This window comes from Papio anubis, chromosome 15 (genome assembly GCF_008728515.1).
Source record: "Papio anubis isolate 15944 chromosome 15, Panubis1.0, whole genome shotgun sequence".
Taxonomy (NCBI): Eukaryota; Metazoa; Chordata; class Mammalia; order Primates; family Cercopithecidae; genus Papio; species Papio anubis.
The window spans coordinates 57,185,153-57,209,526 of NC_044990.1; the positions used below are offsets into that span (position 1 = coordinate 57,185,153).

The 24,374-nt window shown below is 39.7% G+C and overlaps 1 long non-coding RNA gene across 4 annotated transcripts in view; it reads left to right on the plus strand.

Moving 5' to 3' along the window:
* Positions 1 to 3,959: 3,959 nt before the first annotated feature.
* LOC103879337 overlaps positions 3,960 to 24,374 on the plus strand; it is a 44,705-nt gene continuing 24,290 nt past the window's right edge. For 2 of the 4 annotated variants that reach the window (XR_002518431.2, XR_004178755.1), the window contains exons 1-5: positions 3,960 to 5,386; positions 9,861 to 9,957; positions 11,200 to 11,425; positions 11,874 to 11,939; positions 13,792 to 13,954. This is a non-coding gene — a long non-coding RNA (uncharacterized LOC103879337). The remainder of the gene's footprint in view (positions 5,387 to 9,860; positions 9,958 to 11,199; positions 11,426 to 11,873; positions 11,940 to 13,791; positions 13,955 to 24,374) is intronic. The other 2 variants (XR_004178756.1, XR_002518432.2) reach the window with 2 other exon arrangements.

Sequence of the window (24,374 nt, forward strand, 5' to 3'; positions counted from 1 at the left end):
AATCAATCCCTTTCCCTCCAGCTTCTGTTACTCCACCTCTTCTACGGGCAAGGTACTATCTTCTCAAGGTATTACTTTAATATTGTGACTCTCTTGAGATCCTACCTTAGCTTTCAATTGAATCAAAATAAATTATCCATCTTGGGGTGTAAAACCACCCTCTAACTCCTTAATTTAATTTCTCTGCTTCCCAGCTCACTGTAATCCAGCTTGGCACACCTACTTGTTATCATCTGTTTGAGCTCTTTTTCTCTCTCATCTGTAAGGCACCTCATGTCTCTGGAACCCTTACTCTGTTCAGCGACAGCATCAGGTATTGTCTTAGTCACTTTGGGCTGCTCTAACACATTATCATAGTCTGGGTGGCTTAAACAACAGAAATTGATTTCTCTCAGTTTTGGAGGCAGGGAACTCCAAGATCAAGGTACCAGAAGATTTGGTTCCCTGAGAGGATTCCCTTCCTGGCTTGCAGACAACCGTCTTCTTGCTGTGTTCTCACATGGTTGATAGCACAGAGAGATGAAGCTCTCCTGTTTCTTCTTATAAGGGCACTAATCCCATCATACGGGCTCTACCTTCATGACCTACTTTCCTCCCAAAAGTCCTATCTTCAAATAGCATCACATATTACGGTTTTGCATATGAAATTTGGGGAGACACAAACATTCAGTTTATAATAGGCATTATGTCATTATTCCCGTTTGACTAATGAGAATCTCAAGGATCAGAGATATTAAATAATCCAGCCCAGGGCTCATAGGTAGTAAGTGGTAGAACATGGCTTTTTCACCGTCTGTATATCACATACTGTAAATTTCTCCTTACCAAGCAGCATGACTTAAATTCCTGATTATAGTTATCGTAACAAGTACAGCTGAGATAGCATCCTTTATTCTATCTCCCTAGCTCCCCATATATAAATTCTAAAATACATAAGGTAGAACTTATTGAAATATCTTTTTTGTTTTGTTTTGTTTTTGAGACAGGGTCTCACTCTGTTGCCCAGGCTAGAGTACAATGGCATGATGGCACGATCTCGGCTCACTTCAGACTTGACCTCCCAAGGCCCAAGTGATTCTTCTGCCTCAGCCTCCCAAGTAGGTGGGACCACAAGTGTTCACCACCATGCCTGGCTAATTTTTTAATTTTTAGTAGAGTTGGAGTTTCGTCATGTTGCCAAGGCTGGTCTTGAACTCCTAGGCTCAAACGATCCACTTGCCTTGGCCTCCCAAAGTGCTGGGATTATAGGTGTAAGCCACCGTGTCTGGCCTGAAATATCTTTTTGGCGGTGGGGGTGGGGGTGGGGTTAGGGGGTGGCAACTGGGGATGATTTTGGTATTGCTATCATTCCTATTTAAGCGTCATGCATTACACTGTGTCTCAAGGAGCGAGATTATTCCACTGCCTTTTTTTTTTTTTTTTTGAGGTGGAGTCTCGCTCTTGTCACCCAGGCTGGAGTACAGTGGCGCGATCTTGGCTCACTGCCACCTTCACCTCCCAGGTTAAGCGATTCTCCTGCCTCAGCCTCCTGAGTAGCTGAGATTACAGACGCCCGCCACCACGCCCAGCTAATTTTTGTACTTTCACTAGAGACGGGGTTTCACCATGTTGGCCAGGCTAGTCTTGAACTCCTGACCTCAGGTGATCCACCTGCCTCAATCTCCCAAAGTGCTGGGATTATAGGTGTGAGCCACTGCACCCGGACTTCACTGCTTTTCATAGAGCTCGGTAAGGATTTAGTAATGAAAAATGTCAGCTACCTTAAAAACAGTGTGTTGTCGGTAAATTATCAGCCTACTTCCAGAATCCAATCAAATATATCAGTATAACTGGAGACTACTACGTGTTCCATGAAAACATAGCGTCTGAATGATGAATGGTCTTTGCCTTCAAGAGATTTATATTCTACTAACAAGAACATATTGAAAATAAGAGCAATAATAATTTTCTTTAAATTATCTTTATTAATTGAATTGTTTAAGCTATTTAGGTACACAACGGGGGCAGCTGCTTTAATTTGAACTTCTCCAGTGGGAAACCTGAACCACAAAGTAGATAGGTGACCTGCTTCAGTCTCCTGGTGGGATCAGGCAAGATTCACTGCTGCTGAGGCCTCCTGCTTTCTGGCAAGCTGGGCCTGTGTGCCTGGCCATATCTCATTTATGACAGATCCAAGGGAAGATTGTGAAATATTTACTCCTAGGAATCTCTATTGACAATTGATGAACTTCTTGGGAATTTTCCCAAATTTGACAACTACATTAAAGGACACAGTAAATTCAATAAAATTTTAAATGAACTATAACACCTTGCACTTATGATTAGATGACCAGGTTTATTTTTATTTATTTATTTTTTTTATTTTGATGCCCCAGACTAGCTATGCTATATGGACAAGTGTTTCAAGTTAGTCTCACAATAAGAAATCATCAAGCAGTTCAATAAGTATTTCCTGAGGGCCTATAAGGAGCTAGGTACAGTGTGAAAAACACAGGCAAAATCTCTGATCTCATAGAGCTTCTATTCTAGTTGAGGTGGGGTAAAATGGGGAAGATGGCAATCACCAAGTAAACTATTAAGAATTTGCCCTAAAGGAAATAAAATAAGACTATGTGATAAAGGAAAAATAGGAGACTAATGTAGCCAGAGTGGTTGGGAAGTTCTCACTTAGAGATATGCCTTGTGAGCTGAAACCTGAGAGGAGAAAGAAACAAGCCATGTGAATACCTAGGGGTACTCTTCTAGGTATTTAGAACAGCAAGTGCAAGGGCTCTGTGGCAGTGAGGAACTTAGCATGTGCAGAGCAAAAGGACAGTGTGGCTGGAGCAAAGAGAGGGGAGAGTAGCAAGAGAAAAGGAAAAGGACTCATTATTGGAGACATGATTTTGGCTCTTGTTCAGTGAGAAATAAAGAATAGGGTTTAGTGGAGAAGTGTTTTGTTTTGAGAGTTGTTGTACATCGAGAGGATCATCTGTCTCTTGTGTTGAGAATAGACTGTAGAGGGGTAAATCAAAAATAAAATTCTAAACCCCTCAGCTGACTGAATGGATCCCTTCTGTCAGCCAAGGACATTCCAAGTAAACCTGAAAAGCTAGTTCTGGCCATGATGGGAAGCAGGGGTTAGAGATGCCTCATTATACCCTTCTCCCTCTGGAATTCAGGCCAACTGCCCAGCATTAACATTAAAACAGAGATCTTAAGACTGGCAAAACAGACTTTTTCTAGCAATAAGATACCAAAATCCAACCTGACCAGTATAACATCACATGACAGATAGCAGACCCTGAAAAAAATCAAAGTATTTTACTCCAAAATACTTTTCTTGAGAATGACCCTGCAAAGCTGTCTCTTGTAGGGAAAATCTACATTCTGCAGAGAATCCCCTTCATCTTCCAGGTCTTCTACTAATCCAGGAGAGAATTAACTAAGAGGCTGGAACCTTTACCGTTTATTCTCTGAAGCCTGCTATCTGGAGGGTTTATCTACATAATAAAATCCTTGATTCCACAATCTCTTATCTTAACCCAGATACTCCTTTCTGTTGGTTCCAGGTCTTTAGATAATAACTTAACTCTTTCAACCAATTGCCAATCAGAAAATCCTTGAAACCGGCCGGGCACGGTGGCTCAAGCCTGTAATCCCAGCACTTTGGGAGGCCAAGACGGGCGGATCACGAGGTCAGGAGATTGAGACCATCCTGGCTAACACAATGAAACCCCGTCTCTACTAAAAATACAAAAAAATTAGCCGGGCGTGGTGGCGGCGCCTGTAGTCCCAGCTACTTGGGAGGCTGAGGCAGAAGAATGGCGGGAACCCGGGAGGCGGAGCTTGCAGTGAGCCGAGATCGTGCCACTGCACTCCAGCCTGGGCGACAGAGCGAGACTCTGCCTCAAAAAAAAAAAAAAAAAAAAAAAAAAAAAAAGAAAATCCTTGAAACCACTTATTTCCTGGAACCACAACACCATCCTCCTCCACTTCAAGTTATTCCACTTTTCTGGATTCAAACCATGTGTACCTTTGAGGTACTGATTGATGTCTGCCTGTAATTTCTGTCCCCGTAAAATGTATAAAATCAAGCTGTAACCCACTAACCTTGGGCACATGTTCTCAGGACCTCCTGGGGCTATGTCATGGGCCTTGGTTACTCATATTTGGCTCAGAATAAACCTCCTTAAATATTTTAGAGTTTGACTCTTTTCATTGACAGAGGGCCAAGGAAAGGCAGGACATAACACTTGTTGTTTAGGATATTACTGAAATAGCTCAGGAGAGGGAGAGGTGGCTTGGATTTTATGGTAACTGTATTAAGATGTGGTCAGAGTCTGGACTTGCTTGAATAATATCTTCATGTAAAAGAGAGATAGGAGTCAAAAAGTATTCTAAAGTTTCTGGCTTAAACAATTAGAAGTTGGATATTGCCATTGACTGAGATTGTAAAGGCTAAAAGTGGAACAGTTTGGGGGGATGATCAAGAGTTCAGTTTTGGGCATGTGAAGGATGAAGTGTCCAAGTGGAGGTATCCAGTAAGTCACTGGATATAGAATTCTGGAGTTTGGGGAGAGATCTGTCCTAGTGATGTGCATTTGGGCATTGATCGCACATGGGTGGTGTTTAAAGCTATCAGACTAGATGAGATTGCCAAGAGAGTACCAGGTCATGCGGAAGGCATGGAGAACAGATGAGGAGTGTGTCTTCATGTCTTACTTTCTAGGATGTATCTAGGAAGATTCTGGAGTCTCTGGCTTGTGAGCCTCTCCTTTCCTCTTGGTTGATTTGTTTGTATTTCAACCACTTTTCTTGAACTAGTCTGTGGCTTTAGTATCAGATGACAGTATTCACTAATTCCTGAAATAGCATGAATAATTAACACCAGGATAAAAAAATAGATCATAAGTGATTGGGACCCATCTAAGTATTTGGAGGAATCACCTAAATGGAATAAGATATATATATATATATACACACACACACACACACACGCACACACACATACACACACACACAATGTCAGAGGACAAAATTACAACAAATTGTTTAAAAATCTCAATTGGCTTTATTGTGATTCCAGAATTCTATTCTATGATTCCAGAATTCTATTCTGTGGAACAGAGTAAGTGTTCCAATGAGTTGACCAGTAGAGATTGGCTTTATAGACAAAGAAGGCCTGAAGAAAGCAGAAATAAGTGGATTGGTCATTTCAAAGTTACTTTCCTTGTAAGGTGGGGACAGGGAGACAGAATAATAGAAAAATAACTGATTGGTTAATGTCAGATTACTTCAGGTTATGGATTAAAAGAGAGGAAACTTCATTATCATGCCCATTGAAGACTGAAACTGATCTGTTTGGGAAATTGGCTGTTACCTCTCTCTCCTGATTTTTCTGAAGGTCAGACAAAAGTTTAATTTAGGTTTGGTGACATAGAACTTTGGCATGGGTGACTCCATTTTGACCTTTAATCTGTTCTATTGAGGCCTAGCGCAGGAGCTTGGTATGAAACAATGTTTTCCTATAACTTGTATTCAACAATGTTCAGTGGAGCCAGGACATCTCTTCTACTATGTTGTTAATAGAACATTTTTGAATTCGTGGAATCTAGGAGTAAAGACAGTTCTGCTGTAACATGTCTGCTTTGGCTTTGAAGTTGCTTTCTTGGCCCTGTCAATTATGGAGTCCCCAAGTCCAAGTTTTATTAGGCTTGGAAGATGGTAGTCACACCTGTGGATTTTTAAATTATGGGTTTGAATATTTCAATGCATTAAAAATTGTGCTTTCTCGGAGCCAGCGAACACATGAGTTATTTCTGTTTTAACTGTAAAATGATAATGTAAGGATAAATTCAAATTAAAGATAAGAGGCTTAATTATCCCTGTTGAAAAATAAGAGAAAATATTTCCCTCTTTTCCATTTTCTTTGAGCATTTACTTTAGAAAACTTGTAATTGTACATACTTGCTCCTCTCTTTGAAATGTGCATAAATCATTTTGAAGACTATATTGGCATATTGTCAGCTTTTTGACCTGAGAATGTCTTTCTCAGGGACCTGGGAGCCATCTCTTTAAAACGTGAACATCAAGGGAGATGGCACCCCTACCCATTTCTGTGGAAGGGTAGAATCCTAACTTGGAGGTGAATGGGGCATCTTACTACAAGTTACAAAACTACCCTCTGTCATAAAGATATGAGAAGTTCCTTTTTTCTCTGGATAAAGTCAATTAGCTAACCCAGATGGCCACTTTAATTATCAGGTAAAGTTAGAACAAGCTATGTGTGACAAATGGTGCTGTCAAGTTCTATTACTTGAGGACTAGTTATTGTTTATCTTGATAACACGCATGCAATGGGTTTTTATCTGGGTAGCTATATAGAAGGTGACATTTCGTTCTGTCTTTGCAGTCTCTTAGTGGATTGCCTGTGATGCACATCACATTCTGCTTTAATGCATATTCAATAATAAAACTGTTTTCTTTCTGTACTATCTTTGTGGAGAGGATTTATGAACTGGGAGATTTTGCTTTTAATTAGATTTTTCCAATGTTTGTTTATGATACATATCCAAATTACTGACATGTTTTGGTTCTCTAAAATCTCCTTTCAAACATTCATGCATGATTCATTTCCATTGGATAGTTTAACTGACTTTTTGCCCCCAAAAGTAGCATTAGTGTTTGAAGACTGGATTCTTTCTTTCTGAGGGATAGCTCTGATCACTGTATTCTTGGTATAATTAATTTTTGGTTCTTTTAAAATATTATGCTTATTTTCTGAAAATAATCACTAAATAATTGAGGGCCCTATTAAAGGGTGTTCTGTAGGTACACATGTTAATGCCACAACAAACTACCACAGACTAGGTGGTTTACATAACAGAAATATATTTTCTCATAGATCTGGAGGTTAGAAGTCTAAAATTAAGGTGTCAGTAGGGTTGGTTTTTTCTGAGCATTCTCTCCTTGGTTTGTAGATGGCTGCCTTCTCTCTGTGTTGTCTCATGGTCTTCCCTCTGAGCATGTCTGTGTCTTAATCTGTATCTGAATTAGTCATACAATATGACTAATGTTCTTTTCACAAGAACATTAGTATTAGAACCATATTGTATTAGGGCCTACCCTAATGACCTCATTTTATCTCAATTACCTCTTTAAAGGCCCTGTCTCCAAAGAGTCACATTCTGAGGTACTGGGGGTTAAGACTTCAACATAGGAATTTTTGGCAGACATAATTTAGTGTGCACCTATTCAATTTGTTATTTAAATATGTGCAAAAGTAGTTTCATCAAAATGCCCTAAACCACAGAATGTGACTGTCACTTAAACTAGTTTTTATGAGCTTAGCATTCAGCATTCTAGTTGTCTTAGTCACTAGAACCAGTATGTCCAAAATGATGCCCTATATTTTGTTTCTTGTTTGTTTCTAAGAATATAGAATTGTTTTTGAATAACAATATGTATTGCTGACTAGTTCCTTCAAAGAAAGAACAAACTGTTTTATGGAAAATGTGCCCCAAATCTTAAATTGAACTTCAGTAATCTGAAAAGTATTCCCAGGTCTCTTTTCTGGCCTTAAGTTGGTAGAGTAAATTTCCTCTTAAACATAAATAAAAATAAATAAAATGTCTTTATGGTCAGCTCCACCCTAAATGACGTGCATGCAATGTTTGCCCCCCAAATGGTACTTATGACCATTAATTAAAATTCAATTCTCTCAGTGTTCACTATTGCATGTATAAGGGAAGAGATAACACATGTCCACATTTTCTGACCTTTGCATACACTTGCATTTATTAAGAGATTAGTGCCCCCCTACAAGCACACTTTGGTGACCCACAAAGTAACTTGCCACCAGACCTGAGCCTTGGAAGTAGAAGAAGGAAGAAACATTAAAAGGTGGACATATTTTCTCCTTAGACGTTGTATTTGTCTCCTTCTATTAGATTTATTTTTGGCACACAGAAGAGCACGTCCATATGGGGAACATTTTAAAATTGCTTGTGAAGAACAGGCATATTTCCAAGAGGAAATGTAACCTTGCCTTCATCTGGTGTATCAGATCAATGCGCTGTAAAAGATCATGTTCAGTTACCTCATTTTTTTTTTGAATTAGAATTAATGGCTCATTAGTCTTGATCATATCAATATTATAACACCACTTACATTTGATAGAAAAGGGAAGAAGGCTGATAGAGTGCACTTATTCCCTTTTACTCTTAGTGAGTAGATTGTGTGCCAGCCTCAGGGAAAACCAGCAGGATCACGGAGGTGGCCCTTTTCAAATGGGCCATTTAGGGTAAATGTGGATTCTTTTGTATGAGACTCTTGGAAAAAGAGTTAAAAGGTTCTCAGGGTTTGGGTCACTTGGGACATATATCAGTGTCTCCACCCCCTACTTTGGGCAGCTGGCCAGAGTGAGGGAACCAGACACCCTCAGCCTTTCTTTGGCCACATGTTGGACCATATGTTGGAAACTGAAAAAATAGACATTAAGAATCTCTTGAACATCTCTCCAACGAGGAATTCCATCTACAAAAAAGCACATATTTATTCAGGGCTCAGAGAGAGATGCAGATGTACTCTTTTGAAATAAAAATAAGAAATATTGCCAGGTACTAGATGACATTAAGATTTATCTCTGCTCCCATCCCTACATTTTGCCAAAAAGGAATAGTAATGAAATAGACTCTCAAATTAAAGCAAACGAAAGCAAACCAAAAACTAACCTTATGGAAGGAAACACTAGACTAGGAGCCAAGGACTCTAGCTGCATTGTTGATGGCCATGATCTCATCATGTGGCTGTGGGTAGTGAGTACTCCTTGGTTTTTATCTGCACAGCACTTTTTTTGTCTTGGGAACTGCCGGCTTCCCCCAGTCATAAGCATGCCTTACTGAGTTGTGAATCTATACGATATAAGTTAGTATCTTATCTCTTTGTCCACAGGGATTGGCTTAAAGATGAATGACCTTCATGCTAATTTAGTCTAATTAACGACTTCCCTGGGACTTTGCTGAGACTATCAGGAAACTGGCACTTGCTTTCCATTGGGTTTATGAATTGAAATGATAATCTAAATTGGTAGCTGCTGGTCTTCATCTTTGCCACATAAAGGCAACACCAAGAAAGGCAGCCTGAGAAATGCCCAGAGAGAAGCAGAGCTGGATGACACATATTTGAATCTTTGACTTCTACTGGGCCTGGAGCTGCTCACCCTTGGAGTTAGGCAACACATTTCCCTAGTTTTGGGTGGGACCTTGCCGCTGGGAACCTGATGATTATACTTTGTATATTCAGATTCATTGAGTTTCTTTTTACTCATTTGTGAAGGAACAATCCATTTAGTGTATTTCAACGTTTCTATCTCTGAACTTTTAAAGACTAAATCTATATATTTTGGCACACTTTACATAGTAATTTATTGTGAGAATCTTTATCCTAAGGCAGAGTGTAAGTCTCAGAAATTTCCAAAATTTATCTCAAAAATTTCTTCCAGTTATTTGGAACTTATATGTGGAGTTAAATTTATCTTCATATTAACAATGAATGAAATATTTGATGAGAAAATTGATAGTATAAACAGGATCAGAGAGTAATATTTAAAACCTTTTTAGGAATATAAACAGCTTTTAGAAGAGAGAGAGACGTGAAAATCTAACATCTATTAATTAAAGTATGCTCCAGTGTTAAATATAGCTATTACCTCTACTTGAAAGCAATAAAACGAAACATTTTTCTAAAATCATAATGAATAATTAAGACTGGGCAATTCCTCCAATTATTTTAACTCTCTGCACCAATCAACATATAGAGTCAAAATTCCATTATGCAAATGTCCTAAATTTTTTTTTTTTTTTTTTTTTTTTTTCCAGTGACGTGACTACATGCTGGCAAAGAAATACCTTTTCGGTAGAGAAGGGAACACACAATTTGCCTTGAGAAAAGACAGTCAAGAACTTTGCAGTGTTGGTAAATATTAATCAACATGATTTAAAAAGTAAATAAAAGGAGGTGTCCAGAGTTCAGACTTCTTTCATTGCTTCTTACCCAGCCTTCTTAAACTTAGGCAAGGAAAAAACTGAAATAAGAAGTAACTAATAGGCTGGGTATGGTGGGTTATGCCTGGCCTGTAATCCTAGCATTTTGGGAGGCCAAGGCAGGAGAATCACTTGAGCCTAGGAATTCGAGACCAGCTGGGCAACATAACAAGACCCCATCACACACACACACACACACACACAGATTAACCAGGCCTGGTGGTACACGCCTGTAGTAACAGCTACTCAGGAGGTTGAGGTGGGAGGATTACTTGGAGCCCAGTGTTTGAGGCTGCAGTAAGCTATTGTGTCACTGTATTCCAGCCTGGGCAACAGAGGAAGACCCCCCAACTCAAAAAATAAAAATAAAAACGAAACGACCTATATAAATATTCTTTTCTCTCTTAACCCTTGGAGAAGCTCACGAAATTTTACTAAGCTAATTTTTAAATGGAATTCAATCTCACTAGAAAAGTCATTTTGATAGCATTGAAAGTATGGCATCACTCTGCAAAACAGGCTCAAAAGAACAGTAGCACTTAGCCGTTGTAGTACTTGAAAGCTGTTTACCAGTATACTTAGCACGCCTTCATGATACGAAAGTGTGGACTGTGAAATAAGGATAATAATAATCAGAGTGGAGGAAAAAAGGCTTGAATAAGTAGGACCAGTTTTAAAACTCATAGCTTTTGATAATGTGTTTGTACTGTATGTTGGAGATCTGCTGTTTATTTAGATGGGGTCTTGCTGTGTTGCCCAGACTGGAGTGCGGTGGTACGATCATGGCTCACTTCAGTCTCAGACTCCCAAGTAGCTGGGACCACAGGCATATGTCACCACACCTAACTTATTTATTTATTTATTTTTGTAGAGATGGAGTCTTGCCATGTTGCCCAGGCTGGTCTTGAACACCTGGGCTCAACCATTCCTCCCACCTCATCATCTCAAAGTGCTGGGATTACAGGCATGAGCCACCTTGCCCAGCCAAGACTTACTGTTTTGTATTGCCCTGTGAGCACTTTGCCTGAGGTTTTGGGAAAATGGCCTTGCTTTAGCTGTGGGGTCTCTAATGTATTATTAGGAGCCAGAGGGAGAAAGATAATCTATCTTCTAATGCAGAAGTGACTTAGGAAATCCCTAATGGGTAAGTTCATCTCTTAACTATTTTTGAAAGTGTTTTCCAGTGCTAATTTATAAAAGTAGACTATGTAGTTTGAGTGCCTCTGCAGAAAATATCACAGACGAAGCATCTGAGCAGTGAATGGATATTTGTGCATTATAAACTTTCTGTGGCTTTGTGGACGCAAGCAGACATAAAAAGAAAAGTGACCATGTTCAATTCCTAACACACATCTGGCAGGCTTCCTCTTCATAAGCAGAGAATGCATTCATCCAACAAGGTTAGTGGCTCTTCAACTTTGATGTAAATGAGAATCACCTGGGGAGTTTATTAAATTATCTATTCCTAGGTCCCTCCCCAGAAATACTGGTTCATCCAATCTGGAGCAGAGTTTAGGAATCTGATTTCCATGTGAGAGGTTCACAAGCAGGGTTGGTTCCCTAACACCACTGCTCTAAGTGCTGTGGGGAGAGTGTAAATTCCTTGATGAGAATCACTTAGTCACAATGCCCACATGAGGACCAGTGGAACATACAGGTGAACCACATAATGGCAAAAACCCAAAGACCAGAAGGGGCTATTACCCAGGAATACACAGCTTCGGGAATTTTAGGTTATCATGGGCTAGAGTTGGACATGAAATAGTTGTAGGCTGGATTTAAAAAGTAACCTGGGCTTTAAAAGAAGTCAAATCTGATCCAACCTTTCTATCTTTTTTTTTTTTCTAGATAAGATAAAGGAGATGCACAGAGGTTAAATGACTGGCCTATGACCACTCAGCTAAGAGTTGAAAGGTGAGAATTGGAAGCAAAGTCTTCTAACTGTATCCAAGCTACTTGTGGCTACAAGCAGCCCTTTCAGTTTGCCCTGGATACAATGCCAGAAAGTACACAGGACAATATCCTATTAAAGAGACATGGGAAAAGATGGCTAAATATTGATACTGTTTTTAGATTTGAGTTTACACAGCAGAGGAGATAGTCAATAATTTTCAGCGACATGCAGATTGTGTTCCACCTGGAAGAAAGGGATTCTATTCCATACATTTTCCTCACTGACTTTGATACACATAGATGATATATTAACTAACAATTATTAAATGCCATTAGCTTTTTACATGAATAAAATTATCTAATCTTCTTAAAAACAGACTGTACAAGACAGATAGTATTATCCTTAATTTTTAGTGGCTAAAACTGAGATACAGGGCTAAGAAGCTTGTTGAAGTTTGCACAGCCAGTAATGGCAGAAGTGTGGATGCAAGTAAAGGCTGTTTGCCTTCCCAGCCCTCTCTAAACCACCACTCTATACAGAAGCTCATAAATCTACATACAATTACTCCATGCTTGCAGGAGTGGCCAAATTATTAAATGACAGGATGAAGATTTTGAAAAGGTTCTGTTCGATTGAAACTAATGATGTAACTTAATAGGTATAAACGTACATTTCTACATTTGAGTTAAAGAAATCAGCTGCATATATATAAGGATGCTAGTAAGACCTGACTGAAACACCAATCCTATGGAAGTCTTAGAGGTTTCCTCTGACTTTACACTCCTATGAACATGTAATGAAAAGTGGCTGACAAAAGCTTATGTAATCTTAGGCATAAGCCGGAACAAGGTAGATAAGAGTCCCACTGCATTTTAGGTATGTTAGATCTCAACAGAAGTTAACTGGAAAATAAAACAAATCTGTTCTGTTTTTTAATAAAACACAACAACAAGTTGAGTTCAGACGTGGAGGTCTTTCATGTGGTAGAGATTTGTTAATTTTGGTGGCTCAGTATCTACTGTCTCAATTCTCTTTTCTTCTTCTTTCTCTTGATAACAGCACTGTATTTTCTTATGTGTAGGACATGAGACACATGTCCTACACCAGATTACATTGCACACACTCTTTCTCTCTTCTACTTTTGCTTTCTAATCAGTGTCTCCTGGGCCTGGTCTGCTATTCATGTAGATTTACTGGGTGGAAAATCTGGAGTGCTCATAAACTGCATCACTTGTCAGTCACTAACAGCCCTCTCAGCCAACCAAAATGCAGGTGGCTATGTTCTGACCAGGTCTGTTGTTCTTCAACGTGAAATCAAAGCCCACCCTCACTGCATCTTGGTCATCATGATTCAACTCATAGTGCCCTTGCGCTTCATCGTCCATTCCTGCCCTTTAGCCAAGGGGCAAGTCCATGGTCCAAACTGGCCATACTTTATCTTTTTGGGGATTGTATTTTATTTTTGAACAAAGTGATACATGAGAAAAAGTGGTTGGAGCAGAATGATTCTGATATTGGCATCTGCAGGAGACTATCGGTGCACCCCTCACTGGATTTCTGTACACCACTACCCTGGTTCCTGTGTTTTCTGAGGCTGAAAGCCCAATATGAACCTGGGTACTTTTGCATAGTTCACTCTTTATGAGCTATCAGCCCATTTATTGAAATGACATTAGCACTCATCATAAAGTCTCACAAATATTGGCTTCTACTTTTGCTTCTTCTCATCCTCTTCATCCTCTTTCTCTTCCTCTTTCTTCTTTAGAAAAGTGCTAGGTTCCAAACTTGTGTATAGAGGTGAATATAAATATGAAAAGTAATTTCTTCTTAGTAAATTTAATAACACGAAATTGTGTTTCTGAACTGTTTCAGATATAAGAGGTCATGTGTCTGGCCCCAGGTGGGTGATGGACTGATCGAGAAAAGCCTAACTCATGTACCAATTGAGGAAAGAAAGAAACAATTTCCAAGGCTGACATAGAGTTCTGCATAAAAACTCCCACCCTAATTGAAAAGAAATAATCAAGAAAAAGAGGTAAAATTATAAAAAGAGAAAGGGTAAGAGAGTGATGATGACAATGATGATGACTAAAAGTGTGTTTTTAGTTTGTCAACAACTGTCACAGATTTCCTTTCTTGCTCCTTGTGAACTCTTTAAGGTCCCAGTTTTCTAGGCTAGCATCCAGAGGGCTGGACAATTTGACTTGCTTAAAGCCCTAGAGTGATGAGATTTACATGGTTAAATCACCCACTCACACGCACCCTCCTATCCTCCACCATATCTTCCTGCCAACCCCTTTCCTTTTCCCACCTTTCAACCCTTCTAAGTGTGACTGCCTGTTAAAATAAAACTATTTTAGAAATCCCTGAGCTTCCTCTGTCTTTCCCTCTTTGAACATGCTCTGTGCCTCTCATTTTGTTTCGGACCAATTACAAAATTTATCTTTCACTCATGAAGCACGTATCCTACACCAGATTATACTGCACTCACTCTTTCTCTCTTCTACTTTTGCTTTCCAATCAGTGTCTCCTGGGCCTGGTTTGCTACTCTTGTAGATTTAATGGGTGGAAAATCTGGAGTGCTCATAAGCTGCACCACTCGTCAGTCACTAAGAGCCCTCTCAACCAAGCAAAATGCAGGCGGTTGTATTCTGACCAGGTCTGTGGTTCTCCAACACAAAATCCAAACATTGTGATACTGTGCCCCTGTGACTGAGCTTTCAGGGGCTGAAAGAAAGGAAATGTTTTTTAGCAGTAGCTAGAGATGTTTCTGAAAGCAAAAGACCTAAGCAAAGAGATGGTGTTCTGAGTGGAGTTTGTATTAAGTACCTGATTCCTGCTGTAAACAGTGAAATGTGGTTGTTTTATAAATTAGCCACATTTGAATTCTAAATCACTATAGGTGCAGCAGAGCCTTTGATATAAGACTAAGCTTATTTTTCAGCCAACAAAATAATTGCTCAACATTGGTGAGTTGGTTGGTGGGGGAGGGGAAAGTCAGCTTTTTGAAAAACTATACCTGCAACCCAGATAATATTCTAAATACCTGACAGTACAAAATAATGGTATTGATAAGATGAATAAATCTGATCCTGGCTATTTTATGTCAAATGGGTAGAAGACAAATTTTTTATGCAAGTATGCAGAAAAGTAATAAACCTGCTTAAGGAACAAATTTAATGGTTTCTAAGACAATATATTTCTAATAATTGTTTATATTTTTAATGTAATACTACTATTCCTAGCAGGAAGCTTGTTTCAAGTTGTGGAGAGATTGGAATAAAACGGAAGAATCAGAATTTTCCAGAAGGCAGTTTTTCCAGAATTTTCCAGAATTTTCAAAGCAATTCAATGTGATTAGATCCATTTCCTGTCATGTTCAATTCTTCTTTGTCTCAAAGATTTTTTTTTGTAATAAACCATGGACAGTCTCCAGTAGCTAGCTCTCCCCTGTCCTCCCTCATGGATGTGAGAGATGAGAAAGGAGGGGTGGGTATTAGATGATTTTTTTTAAAATTATTTTTTTGCTTCTTACTAAAGGCATGTCCACAATTCACATTCATACATTTTGGGTCTATTTTAAGATGTTAAAAACATCAAGCCTTAACCTGATGGTATTTTCAAAAATCCCATGAATGTTTGGCAGCAGTCAGCAGAGAGCTGCTAAAGGAAGTTAAATGAGGCATCAGGCAATCAAGATAATCATTTCTGGGTTTTCTTTGGTTCATGAGAAATTAATTTGGATTCACCTAGTTGTACCATCACACCTTCCAATTCAAATCACCTCTCCTGGCCCTACAATTAAAAGTAAAAAAGTAAGCTTTACAAATCAAGCTGGAAGTCTCTTGGCAAGCCTTTGTGGAAAACTCCTGCTGCTATTGCATAGCTTCTGTCTCTTCTGGGGATATTTAAAACCCTCTGTGTCCAGGGTTGCCAAGTCAGCACTTTCCAGGAGCACTTAGAAATGAGGCATCCCCACCTCTCCATCAACGACAGCCGAACGCCCCAGCTACTAGTAATAGCATAAGGAGGAGCAAGGGGGAACTTTAGAAAGGGTCTCAGGAAATAGTTTCCTAGAGCAAGTCAATACAAATGTGAGGTTGTCTTTCAGAGTGAGCAGTGAAGTCCTATCTTTGGGATTCTGCCTACTTGCACTCTTAATACTGCTACTGCTCTTTTGGCTCTGCACGTTGATCAAGCACCACTCCTGCATTAGGCTCCCATGGAACAGGCTTAGACAGAGTGTCTGCAAGACGAAGCACTCTGAAATGTTCCACAGGAAACAGCCTCACGCTGACAGGGAGAGAGGAATGGATGGTTTCCTTCTCAAGTCTCTGGTTCTATTATAAATTAGATGCCTACTTAAAAAATGAGCCAAGTATAAATAATTTAAAACAAATCAAAGGCCTTTATTACCACCATTGTACCCAGGCTTCTGAAGATGACTCATATACCCTGGTACATTTATGGATGCTTGCTCTGCTTTGCTCTCCCCTATTTCTCTCATAAGGACTCGTCTGCTATTAAAAACAAACAAACAAAACGTAACAAAAAGAATGAACAGAAAACACCCAGTACTGTCTTTAGTCTAATATCACTTACAAGTCCGAGGCTCCAAGGGAGCCAGGGTTTATTCTTGAAATAGTCCACATCTGCATCTAACGTAAGTCTATCTCCCCTTTACTCCCCAAAGGGATGGGAGATCCCAGGGAAAGCCACCAGGAATTTCCTGGGAAGCATTTAGAGTTGAGTATTCATTGGTCCACCTCTTCCCATCCAGCTTTGTCACTTATGCCAGCTCTGGAAGTGCTGAAACTTTGTCTACCTCCTTTCCTTTCCTTTTTTTTTTTTATTTCTTGTAGTGATGACCACATCCCTGTTTATCCTATTGCTGATATTTCATTATTTAACTGTTTAAATTATTATTGTTTTCTGACAAAATGATCTGACTCCCATAGAAACAAAATGCAAGGATAGTTTTTCAGTGGGAAAAAAGGAATCCAATAGAAAATTAGTAAAAACTGCAGCAATACAACTCTCTCTAATATATAAAAATATTCCAGAAGCTTAAATGAGAAAGTAAGAATGGAAAACTGGAAGTAAGAATGTGAAAGTTTATAAGGCTGCTGCTTTTGTAAGGAAGAAAAGAGATGGATAGGGTAGGTAAATTTGAGAGCTCTGACTGAGGCAAAATACTCTTAGTTCCCAAACTCAGCTGCCCATTATACCACTTGGGGTCTTTATTACAAATTCAGGTTTCCGACTGAGAGTAGTGACTCACGCCTATAGTCCCAGCACTTTGGGAGGCCAAGGCAGGCAGATATTTGAGGTCAGGAGTTTAAGACCAGCTTGGCCAACATGGTGAAACCCTGTCTCTACTAAAAATACAAAAATTGGCCAAGCGTGGTGGTGAGCACATGTTATCCCAGCTACTTGGGAGGCTGAGGCAGGAGAATCACTTGAACCCAGGAGGCAGAGGTTGTAATGAGCTGAGATCTCGCCACTGCACTTCAGCCTGGGCAACAGAGGGAGATTCAATCTTTTTAAAAAATCAGGTTTCATAGATTTACACTGGGAATTCTATACTGAGGATTCTACATCATAAGATCTGGGTAGAGGCTTAATAATAGGCATTTTGGGAATCCCTGCTTTAAGAAGCAATAATATGTTACGTTGGTAGTTACTTGCACTGTAGCTACTAACCTTCTGAAACAAGTTAGATCAGACAAGACTAGTCTATTAGTCCCTTCTTACACTGCTATGTAGAACTGAGATTGGGTAATTAATAAAGAAAAGAGGTTTCATTGACTGTCAGTTCCACAGGCTGTGGCATGGCCTGGGAGGCCTCAGGAAACTTACAACCATGGTGGAAGGGTGAATGGGAAGCAAGTATGTCTTCACACAGTGGCAGGAGGGAGAGAGAGAGAGAGAGAGAGAGAAAGAAAAAGAGAGAGAGAGAGAAAGTACTACACACTTTCAGACAACCAGATCTCGTGAGAACTCAGTCACGAGTTCAGTCATGAGAACAGCAAGGGGAAAATCCCACCTCCATGGTCCAACCCCCTCCGACCAGAGTGCAGAGGCTGCAGTTATCCTGGCTCGCTACAGCCTTGACCTCCTGAACTTACTGATCCTCCTCAGTCAGCCTCCCAAGTAGCTGGGACTATAGGTGTGCAACACCACGCCTGGCTAATTTAGGTATTTTTTGTAGAGATGGCTTTTCATTATGTTGTCCAGGCTGGTCTGGAACTCCTGGGCTCAAGCAATCCTCCTGCCTCAGCCTCCCAAACTGCTAGGATTACAGATGTGAGCCATGGTACCCATCCTTAATTTCTTTGTAAAAGTCGTTAAGAATATACAGAGTAGCAATGTATTTATTTGCTAAAAGAGAGTCAATTTTGGGATGCCCGTTACCAATATGAGGATCTCCCTACAAACCCCAAATGTCAGTTTTTGTAGCATGAGTGTCTGAAGAATCTTTATCTCTTAGCCAAGATGAAATCTTAGCCAACATGGAAAGCAAAACAGATGACATCCTTCTAGGATAGAGTATCTCAAACTTTTTGAGGATCCCTTATCACTCTCAAGAATTATTGAGGATCCAAAAGAGCTTTTGTTTTGTGTTGGTTTTTGGATGGTTTGGATGGGTTATTTCTATTGACATTAACCATATTTTCAATTAAAACTGAGAATTTAAAAAATATTTTAATTCACTTAAATATAACACAATTAATTCATTACATGGTAGCATAAATGTTTTTTTTTAAGTAAATGTATTTTCCAAAAAAATTTGTAAAGAACAGCCTTGTTTTACATTTTTTGCCAGTCGTTGAAAAACGTCTAGCTTTACAAATGACAGTTGGATTTCCATATCTGTGTCTATGTTCAGTGTGTTGCAAGATGTCCTTTTGTTTGTTTTTTATAAATAAAGTCTTGCTGTGTTGCCCAGGTTGGAGTTGAACTCCCGGGCTCAAGCGATCCTGCTGCCTCAGCTTCCTGAATAGTTGGGACTCACTGTAGGTGTGCACCACTGCACGTGGCTTGGAAGATGTCCTTTTGACTGAAGTGTGTAAAGAAAATCTTGCTTCACATTGATACATAGTTGGAAGATGAAAGAGCTTATGGGTCTCAAGAAAGGATCTCAGGGGCCTGGGTTCCATGGACTATGCTTCGAGAACGACTTCTCTGATGGTGAGCCCAAGTCATCAGCAGAAGACAAGAGTTTCAGATCTAAGGACCAAAACTTGTCTACATAATCCAGGTTGACCAGGAGGCAGCAGTCAAGAAGAAAGATGTGTGGTCCCTAGAATGTGGTAAACCAGGGATGTTTATTGGCAGGGGTTGGGGATGGGGACGAAGGGTACATCTAGTGGAGGTGTCTGAAGTGGTTGTTGCAAAACATTTCTGCTGTTTTATAGGCCCACTGTTTTAGGCATTAAAAATATTTCTGTGTAGTCTCTCCAGGACATTCAGATGCCTCCTGAAGCCTTGTTCAATGTTTCTGAAGTGTCTTTGTGAGATGATCAGCAGTTAGGCCCTTTTGTTCAGTAAAGTAAGTTGTTCTCCATAAGCTTTATTCAGAATTTTCCCTAAGGAATTTTTTTCCCCTGTTTTGCCTTTTTCAGAAAGCTCATAATCTCCCCTGGTTTTGAGCAATGGTGTCTCTTGTTGTCTCATCTCCAGAGATTAGTCGATTTAGCAGTCTGAGGAATCGTCTGTAGATTCAGATCTTTTGCAAGTTGTCTCATTTTCCTGGGAATCTGGCTGTAGAATTGATTGAATCTCATCAGTTCTGTGACCGTTTTTCCTGGTGCCTACTTCAGCTTTCTGAATCCAGTCATTAAAATGGCCAACAGGTTGAGCAGCAAAGTCTATTAAGGAAAGACCCCTGTTACCCCCTGCCTTATGGCATGAGGCTCCATGACCTCTCTCAAGTGGGTTTAAAATCTATTGGTCCTTTTCTACATTTTAACTTTATAGTCCAGATTAGTCACAAAGTCATGTGAAAAATTTTAGCATGTGGTCAAAGACATCTCCAAGATGTTGACTGGTGGTTTGTGAAGGAACTTTGCACAGAAGGATCATCCCCTATTTAGCATGCCTTCACGTTGAGCCCTGGCAGAATGTCCGCCCCATCACAGGGCCAAAGAAACTTCCCTTTCTCTTCAAACATCTTCCTTTCTCTCTCCCTTTCTACCCAGCCTTGCCTGGCAGATAGAGACAGAGATGTGCATGGAGCCAACTCCAGCCTCAGTCTCTGCTTCTTAACTCTCACTTCTCTTCAAGTCCCCTGTGGAGTTTCTAAAAACAGAGCAACTTTGGCCAGAGGAGGAGAGGTTAATTCTCTGTACTAGCATCTTTTCCCTCCAGTCTCCATCCTTTCTCCTCCTCTCTTCTACGCTCACTGACCTTTTCAGCAAGAAAGGAAATTAATGTTAGTTGAGTGCCTCCTATGTCCCAGCCACTTCTGAAAACATTGTCTATTTCATTTAATCTAAAATCACCCTACAGATCTTTACTTTTTAGATGGATAAACTAATACTGCACAAAGTCACCCAAGGATCTGTCAGATGACATTTGTGCTCTTGGATCCCTCAGTGCTGTGCTGCTTTAGCCCAGGAATGCCCTGAATTGTCTTCCCTCCAGAAACAAGGTCTGCTGCGTTTGAGTTCTCTTTCTCATTTTCTTGCCATGTGAAATGAAAGTAATTCCTTAGTCCTGTCAATGCCACCCTTTTCATAGTCCTCATGGTTGTCTCCCTGCACCACAATTCTCCTTTGATCGTTTTATACTTCAGGCCTTGTTCAGTCTCAGCTGCACTCTGATGATGGCTGCCTCACCAATCCCCCTCACTCTACTCTCACCTTCTGAAGCAGCAGAACCTGTGACTAATGGTCAAGGGTATAGGTACTGCAGCCAGACTCCCCATTTCATACCAAATAAAGATTAAACCCTTGAGCTTGGCCTTCAGCGCTCTTATATTATCTTCCTCCAATCTACTTTCCAAACTTCTTTTCCATTAAATTGCCACATACACCTTCCAGCAACCAGAGCTGCTGGACATCTCTGTCTCATATTTTTGCTTCCTTGTCTTTATGCCTCTGCAAAGCCAATTCTCTGCACGTTAAATTTCCATTCTTTCTTCAAGATTCAAAAACCAGTGGAATTCTTTCTCAAGAGTGCTTTCCTGATCTTCCTGGCAGACAGTAATCTATTTGCTTTGTTGACTCTGACAGTGTTTTATTAGACCTCTCTTTGGCACTTCATTGTGTTTTATTATTGATTATAGTTATTTATGTATCCATCTACCCAACTGGAATGTAAGCCCCTCAAAAGAGGGAATGTGTTGTATTAATATTTGCATTCCCCTAAGCGTCTATACAGTGTCTTGCTCATAATGAGAATTCAATAAAAATTGTGTTTAAATGACTGGGATATGAGTTTTATCTAATAATAATAGCTACCATTTATTGAGCTCTTCCTCAATGCCGAGTACTGTGGAGGAGAGCTTAATGTGTATTATCTCATTCAATCTTCACAATTTTACAAGGTACTTGTTTTCATTCTTCCCATTATTCAGATGAAGATATTGAGTCACAGATAGGTTAAGGAATTAGCCCAACAACACACAGCTGATAAATGACATAACCTGAACTGGCCCCTAGTGTAATCAACTCCAAGCCCAAACTGCATTAGAGTACCTCCTCTGTTGTTAAAGGAAGACTTTATGGAGTTAGATCAATGCACACACACATATACAGTCATGGGTCAGTTGACAACGGGGATATGTTCTGAACAATGTCTTTTTAGACAATTTCATCATTGTATGAACATCACAGAGCACACTAATACAAACCTAGAAATATAGTGTAGTCCACCATATACCTAGGCTACATGGTATGGACTATTGCTTCTAAGCTGCGGACCTAGGCTACATGGTATGCCCTGTTGCTGCTAAGCTACAGACCTGTACAACATGTCAATATACTGAGTACTGTAGGCAATTGTAGTATAATGGTATTTGTGTATCTAAACATATCTAAATATAGAAAAGGTACAGTAAAAATATGATATGAAAGATAAAAATAGCACCCCTGTGTAAGGCACTTAACATTAATGGAGCTTACAGGACTAGAAGTTGCTCTGGGTGACTTAATCAGTGACAGGTGAGTGAATGTGAAGGCCTAGGACATTGCTGGATGCTACTGTGACTTTATCAGCACTGAAGACAGGCCACACTAGATTTATAATGAAATATTTTTTTTTCTTCAACAGTAAGTTTAAAACCTTAGCTTACTGTAACTTTTCTAACTTTAGAAACTTTTAGTTTCTGAAACTTTTTGACACTTTTGTAACAACACAGCTTGAAACACATTGTACAGTTGTACAAAAATATTTTTTCTCAATATCCTTATTCTATAAGCTTTGTTCTAATTTAAATGTTTTATAATTTATTTTTACTTTTAAATATTTTTGTTAAAAATGAAGACATAAACACATACATTAGCCTAGGCCTGCACAGGTCAGGATCATTGAGTTATCACTAGGTGACAGGAATTTTTCAGCTCCATTATACTCTTATGGGACCACCAATGTATATGTGGTCCATCGTTTACCAAAATGTCATTCTGTGGCAGGTGATTGTGCTTTCTGGTACCTTCTGGCATCTCAGCAGTCACATTCTGAGCACTCATAGCTCTGTCTTAGCTAAAATGCACTTCCTTCTTTTTGGGAAGGATAGATTCTAAGAGCAACCGCAGGGAGACCTCTCCTGCCAGTTGTGCTCCCAAGCACAGGAATTGAGCTCCACTAGGTGGACTGACTGCAGTGAACTCTCCAAAGGATATGTCAGCATTTACACAAGGCTGATTAAAATGCAGCAAACAAATCATTCACTGCCTAATGTGCAATGCATTATAGCTTATTTGATAGCATATTTATGCACACATCTTCAGAAACAATATTCTTGTAAATCTTGTATCAAACCCTTGGGGAGATATTGGTAGTAAGCAGAAAATCAGCAACACATTGATCCTACATGCTCTGTGATGTTAGCAGTAGTCATGAAATTGAATTTCATCTTAACATATTAAAATCAATATACAGCATTCAGTTTAATTCAGAATGTAAATAGCATCAAGGGTTTTCAAGACAGAGAAAATTATAGTTCCTAACTTGGATATGTATGTATTATTGTACAGGCAACTTTCCATTATTTAGAACAAGTATGACCCTGAAATAGAAAAATACCTTGCTCAGCTTATCAGATTAAACAGGAACTCAAGTTCTCAATTGATCAGAATCAGTGGCTAAAAAGGGGTTCTCATGTTAAATTAACATGGAAGGTTTAGTCATTTTTCTCTGCAATTATATTTCAAAATAAAATTTTGCCCCAAATGGCACTTATCACTTCTAATTCTCTAAACAGTATGTTACTGCATTAGCTTGTGTAAAACTCCAGTGGGAGAGTGTTGAGAATATTTTTTCAGCATGATACAAAAGAAAACAAAATTCTCTTTGTCATTGGTATGGTTTGGGTCTGTGTCCCTACCCAAATCTCATGTTAAATTGTAATTCCCAATGTTGGAGGTGGGGCCTGGTAGGAGGTGATTGGAACATGGATGTGGATTTCCCTTTTAGTACTGTTCTAATGATAGTGAGTGAGTTATGGCAAGATCTGGTGGTTTAAAAGTGTGTAGCGGCCGGGCGCAGTGGCTCACACCTGTAATCCCAGCACTCTGGGAGGCTGAGGTGGATGGATCACGAGGTCAAGAGATTGAGACCATCCTGGCCAACATGGTGAAATCCCATCTGTACTAAAAATACAAAAATTAGCTGGGCATGGTGGTGCGTGCCTGTAGTCCCAGCTACTCGAGAGACTGAGGCAGGAGAATTACTTGAACCCGGGAGGCAGAGATTGTAGTGAGCCAAGATGGTGCCACTGCACTCCAGTCTGGTGACAGAGTGAGACTCCAACTCAAAAAAAAAAAAAAAAAAAAGTGTGTAGCACCTCCCCGTTGTCTCTCTTCCTCCTGTGCTGGCCATGTAAGACATGTCTGCTCCCCCTTCACCTTCCACCATGATTGTAAGTTTCCTGAGACCTCCCAGCCATGCTTCCTGTACAGCCTGTGGAACCATGAGCCAATTAAACCCTTTGCTTTTATAAATTACCCAGTTTCAGGTATTTCTTTATCACAGTGTGAGAATAGATTAACACAACCATTATGAGGGATGTGGGCCCAAGTGATGCCCCTTATTTTGGGATCTGGGAATCTGAAGTTCAGAGTTTGAGGACTCCCAGATTCTCTTACAATATTCTTCTGCTTTTCCTCCACACATCTCTAATACCATGGAGAAAGTGGGGAATAGCAGTTATTGTGATTATTACTGTATGATTAGTGTATGCTCATTAAAGACATGAAAATATGCCAGGGATGACACTGAGTTCTCTACAC